The 6,000-nt window shown below is 47.7% G+C and overlaps 1 protein-coding gene across 1 annotated transcript in view; it reads left to right on the top strand.

The window, feature by feature from the left end:
* Positions 1 to 1,010: 1,010 nt before the first annotated feature.
* Positions 1,011 to 6,000, top strand: part of LOC145271133 (uncharacterized) — a 39,673-nt gene continuing 34,683 nt past the window's right edge. Inside the window, exon 1 of the mRNA XM_080126671.1 lies at positions 1,011 to 1,110. The gene's annotated coding sequence lies outside the window, so the exon portion shown is untranslated. The remainder of the gene's footprint in view (positions 1,111 to 6,000) is intronic.

Below are 6,000 nucleotides of genomic sequence, written 5' to 3'. Positions count from 1 at the left end.
CACCTCGTAGTTTCTAAAAATCGTCCAATCTGTGCTAACTGATGATGATGAATTAATGGTGAAAGTTCTGATGAACTACAAGCACTTGTACCCCCTTTATATGAATACCGCCAACAAACCCGACAAGCAGCTAAATCCCACCCCTTCACAGTAGAGATCCCTAGGTGTAAGAAAGCCTTCTACTCCAATAGTTTCTTCCCCAGAACTGTTAGACTTTGGAACTCCCTTCTGGGATTCTGCTTTCCCAAGTGTACTGACATGCAGAAGTTCAAGTGTAATGTGAACAGACATCTTGTTGCTCAACTCCCTACCTAGTATCTCTGCAACTTATGTTCCTGATAGTAGCCCCCTACTTCAAAGTGGCACTGTGCCTTGCCTTGAGGGTTCAAAAGAGAGTCGCCAACCTAATAGGTCCCAAACTGTCAGCCAGGCTTCAGCCTCTGTCCCATCGCCGAAACGTTGCGTCCCTCTGCCTGTTCTACAAGTATTTTAATGGTGAATGCTCTGACGAACTGCAAGCACTTGTACCACCACGACGTAGACACCCTCGACAAACTCGACAGGCAGCTAAATCCCACCCCCACACAGTAGAGATCCCTAGATGTAAAAGATCTTTCTACTCCAGTAGTTTCTTCCCCAGAACCGCTAGAGTCTGGAATTCCATTCCAGGTCCCTGCTTCCCTAACTGTACTGACATGCAGAAGTTCAAGTGCAATGTGAACCGACATCTTGCTGCCCAAATCCCTACATAGTGCCCCAGTAGTTGCTGCTCCTGATAGTAGTTCCCTACACCAAAGTGGCAATGTGCCTTGTTTGGGGTGAAAATGTAATAAAAAAAAAATTTTAAAAAGCGGTTGTACCCCTCGACATAAATATCCCCGACAAACCCGAAAAGCGGCAAAATCTGAAAAAGGTAAAAAAGAAGTTAAACTCATCATCATCATCATCATCATCATCCTTCTTAAAACGTAACGATAAACGTCAACCCTAATTTGAAAACAATTCTTATTTTCCAGGGAGCAAGCCACCATTTCTCATCAACAACAAATCGAAGACTTGAAAGAAAGTTTTAAACAAAAAACGACTGAGTATGAAACGTGGCCACTTCAGGTAACAAATTTATACGAAAAAACTAAACTTGTTTCCTTTAAAAAATTGCAAGAAACTTTCTCAACCACCAATAGTCATGGCTAACGATAAATTGCCTGGAAGTACTTTGTTTAAACTCCTCGGTTGAATGTTCGCAGGGAACACGAGTTGGAACAAATACAACAAGGGCATTGCCACTGCTGCTGCAATGAAGATGGGCTCTCACTACCATGCTAGAAAATTACTGAAATTCATCAGCTGTGACAATCAGGGAAAAGCAGGTCTCGTAGTATAATTTTATTCTGTGTCCTTGCGTTTGGTATATACTACGAGACCTACTTTTCCGTCTTTTCACAAGGATAGTTTGCCTTACATCCACAATAGCAATATTGTATATCAATTTAAATGCCAGTGCGATGCTGGTTATGTTGGGCGAACATCCTTGAATCTTTTGAGTCGTATAAACCAACATGTTCCATCGAAGATCAGACAAGGGAGGATGGGGTCTGGTGGTCTCCCTCCTTCTGCAGCCTTGGACTCTGCTATTGGCCAGCATTTGGTTGACAACCCGTGCTGTGCCGATAGATATAAAATAGATTGGTTCAAGGTGCTACATATAGCGGACTCCAAAAACCATTTAAAGATTTTGGAGTCTGTCTCTATTGCGGTGCGTCAACCTTCTTTGTGCCGGTAAAAAGGAACATCCAACGCATTGTTTCTCTTTGGGGAACTTTGAATATTTTCTCCCGTTGTTATCTTTTTCCTCCCTCGTTGTGCCAATATTTTAATCGTTTTTAAAACGTTAATTAAATTTATTTTAGTGTCCCCATACTTTTGGCACATTTAATAAGTTCCCCATTAGAACTCTTTATTTTCGACATAATATTATTTTGTATGCTATCAATTTTCTCCTGATGAGATGATAGCCGAAAGAGCTCTCGAGAAACTTCCGCTTATTATTTTCAAAACCATATATATATATATATATATATATATATATAGACAAATATTACATAGTCACTGCACTGAACATGATAATGTTTCACACAATGAGCATGTTCAGAGTAGTGAGTATGTATTACTTGTCTATATAAATAAAAATAATATGTGGCTCTTTTTTATTGAGCACTCTTAGTAACCTCGTTTTAACTCATGGGTTTATCTTCTGAATACCTTCAACCTGGTGTTTGTGTATATATATATATATATATATATATATATATATATATATATATATATATATATATACACACACACATATATATATATCTCTTCTCTTGCTCGTCCGTCAAAGTCGACGATGACCAAGGTATCAATCAGTTCGGCGTCGGGGGTTTGTGGGTCCTGAGATAGCTGATGAGGCCAATCCATGCTCGGCAGACTCTTCCACACTCTGGACACGTGAAGGCGGTATCAGCAGGCTGTGAACCGGCAGCTCTCTCCTTCCTCCTCTTGCGCTTCTGCTGGTCGTGTGTCATGCGTTGATTCTCTGCCCTGTCGGCTCCTAGGCTGATGACGCAACGCCTGGCTGAACGTTCAGCAGCGCGACTCTCCCAAGACTGGGGGCTGATGTCAAAGTCTTTTAGGGACGTTCTCAGACAGTCTTTATATCGTTTCTTTTGGCCCCCTGCATTCCGCTTTTCCTGGCTGAGTTCCCCATAGAAAAGTTGTTTGGGGATTCGGCTGTCGTGCATGCGATAGACATGGCCTGCCCACCGGAGTTGGGTTTTGCGGATTATGGTGGTGATGGTATGGAGCCCCGCCTGCTTCAAGACTTCTGTGTCAGGAATTCTGTCTTGCCAGCGGATGTTGAGAAGATTACGGAGGCATCTGAGGTGGAAGCTGTTTTTCATGTCTTTTATATGGCGTCCAAGTTTCACAGGCATAGAGTAGGGTTGTCAGGACGACCGCTCGGTATACTTTCAGTTTGGTTGCGAGTGTAATGCCTCTCCTCTTCCACACATTGTCTCTAAGTCTTCCAAATGCACTGCTCGCTGTGGAGATCCTATGGTTAACCTCAATGTCAATGTTGGCGGTGCGGGAGAGGGTGCTGCCAAGGTAGGTGAATTGCTCCACAGCATGGATCTTCTGCCCTTTGACAGTGATGCCGGGTTCATGGTATGCATCTCCGGGGGCGGGTTGGTACATAACTTCTGTCTTCTTTGTACTGATGGTGAGACCAGTTGTCACAACTGGTGGAGAATCCGTCCATTTGACGTTGCATCTCTATCTCATTTGGGGCATTAAGGGCACAGTCATCGGCAAAGAGAAGGTCTCTGATGATGGTTTCCCTCACTTTCGTGACTGCCTGCATTCGCCTGATGTTAAACAATTTCCCGTCACATTTGTACTTGATGTCAATGCCAGAGTGACTGTCTTTGAAAGCGTCCCGGAGCATGGCAGAGAAAACCATGCTGAAGAGCGTCGGGGCTAAGACACAGCCCTGCTTGACTCCGTTGGTCACAGGGAAGGGCTCTGAGGGGTCGCCGTCATCCAGGACACGAGCGGTCATGCCCTCATGGAACTGCCTGACAATGGCGATGAACCTGTCTGGACAACCAAATTTTTCCATGATCCGCCAGAAGCCATTTCGGCAAACAGTGTCGAAGGCCTTGGTCAGGTCGACGAACGTGGTGTAGAGGCCCCGGTGCTGCTCGACACACTTCTCCTGCAGTTGGCGTGCAGCAAAGATCATATCAGTCGTCCCGCGGCCCGCTTGAAAGCCACACTGGCTCTCGGGAAGACGACCATCTTCAAAGTGCACCAGCAGGCGGTTGAGAAGGATGCGGGCCAGGATTTTCCCGGCGATGGAAAGAAGGGATATCCCGCAGTGGTTGTCACATGACTGACGATTTCCCTTGCGTTTGTAAATGTGAACGATAGTAGCATCACGAAAATCTTGCGGTAATTCTTCACTCTCCCACATGGATTGGAAGAGTTCTGTTAGTCTTAAAAGCAGTGTAGGTCCACCAGATTTGTATATTTCTGCTGGAATTGAGTAGGGGCCAGGGGCCTTCCCAGAGGAAAGTTGCTTGATGGCTTTGCTTACTTCCTCTGACGAGGGTGGGATGTCGAGCTCCTCGTTGATAGGCTCCTGGCGTAGTCAGTCGATGGCTTCATCATTGATGGAAGATGGCCGGTTTATCACGCTGTTAAAGTGCTCTGCCCATCTATCAAGGATCTGCTTTTTGTCATTCATTGTTCCATCGGAGCTAAGCAGGGGGGGGGAGCTAGAGGACTGGGGACCATAGACAGCCCTCAGCGCATCGTAAAACTTCCTCATATCATGGCTATTGGCATGCTCCTGGATCTCATCTGCTTTCGCGCTGAGCCAGGCATCCTGCATGGAGCGGAGTCTGGCCTGCACCTTGCTGCGGATGTTGATGAAGGCAGCTTTCTTTGCGAAGCACTTGGGGTCACTCTTATGTGCACAGAGAAGTTGGCGTTTCTCCTCCAGGATGGGTTGAATCTCAGAGTCATTTTCATCAAACCAGTCCTGGTGCTTCTTTTGCTTGGGTCCAATGATTTCGAGAGCGATGGAGTAGGTGGAGTCTCTGAGGTGTGCCCACTGATCTTCAATAGTGTCCGAGATGGTGAGGGAGACAGATAGCTTGTCGTTGATTGCTTCCTGTAGCTCATGGATGACATCTGGACTCTTAAGTTTTTCCCCGTCAAGGCGCTTTGTGACTTTCTGACCCTGAGAGCGCCTCTTGGGTTGGATGTATAGGCACATTTTGGATATGATCAGGTGGTGGTCTGTCCAACAGTCGGCACTACACACAACCTTGGTCAACCTTACATCTCTGCTGACCCTTGCCCTGATGATGACGTAGTCGATCAGATGCCAGTGGTGGGAGCATGGGTGCATCCACGACGTCTTGCTATGGGTGGGTAGGCGGAACATGGTGTTGGTGATGGAAAGGTCGTGTGCAGCGCAAAGGCTGAGCAGCCGTAGGCCGTTGCTATTGCATTTGCCCACTCCATGGTGGCCAAGGACCCGGTCCCAAGTGGAATGGTCCGTGCCAACGCAGGCATTGAAGTCGCCGAGGACGATGAGCTTCTCTCTCTGCGGAGCAGCGGAAATGAGGCTTTCCAGATCTTCATAGAACTGGTCCTTGGTATCTTTGGGGTTAGTCATGGTTGGTGCGTAGGCGCTGATCAGTGTGGCGGTTCTTGCCTTGCTGAGCGGGAGTTGCATCTTCATCAGCCGGTCATTGGTGCCGTCCGGGATGCTGACCAGCTTACTCACGTGCTCAGTCTTGATGGCAAAGCCCACGCCAGCCTCTCTGTGCTCCTTGCTGCTGCGTCCACTCCAGAAAAAGGTGTAGCCGCCACCTGACTCTGTCAGTTGACCCTTGTCTGAGAGGCGAGTCTCACTGAGGGCTGCGATGTCTACCTTATAACGGGCAAGCTCCCTTGCTACGAGAGCAGTTCTTCTCTCGGGTCGGTCAGCTCTGGTGTTGTCGAGCAAAGTAAGAACATTCCATGATGCTAAGGTAAGCACCAACCCTTTCTTTCTCATGTCTCGACTGCTGTGAGGGAAACCCCGCCAGCCGCGGTATGCTGGCCAGGGGTGATGGTGAAGCAGCTATGTTTAGGGCTCCTTTTATCGCCCCGTCCTCATGCCATGGAGGCGAGCAGAGTGATCCTGAAAAGGACTGCTCGGTCGGCCAGCTAGTTGCCTGCACCCCCTTGCTGCTTCGGTCGAGTGGAGTACGACCAGTTTCTGGGCCGCCTGTGGGCAGGTTTGCAGCTACAGCTCCCAGTGATTTCCACACCTGCTGCTTTGCTGCTCGCCCATCGCCACAGGACTTGGTGTTGAGCAATGTTTGACATCCTGACTTGCACTGGATTTGGATTATAGTGAGGGGGATTTGCGCTGCATCGGCCTCACTCTCTCGTCCTGGCTTG

Source organism: Euprymna scolopes, chromosome 46, assembly GCF_053919585.1.
Source record: "Euprymna scolopes isolate OS-2025 chromosome 46, ASM5391958v1, whole genome shotgun sequence".
In the NCBI taxonomy this organism is placed as follows: domain Eukaryota; kingdom Metazoa; phylum Mollusca; class Cephalopoda; order Sepiida; family Sepiolidae; genus Euprymna; species Euprymna scolopes.
Note: the sequence above shows the minus strand (reverse complement) of the source record. Positions and strands in the feature narration are given on the sequence as shown.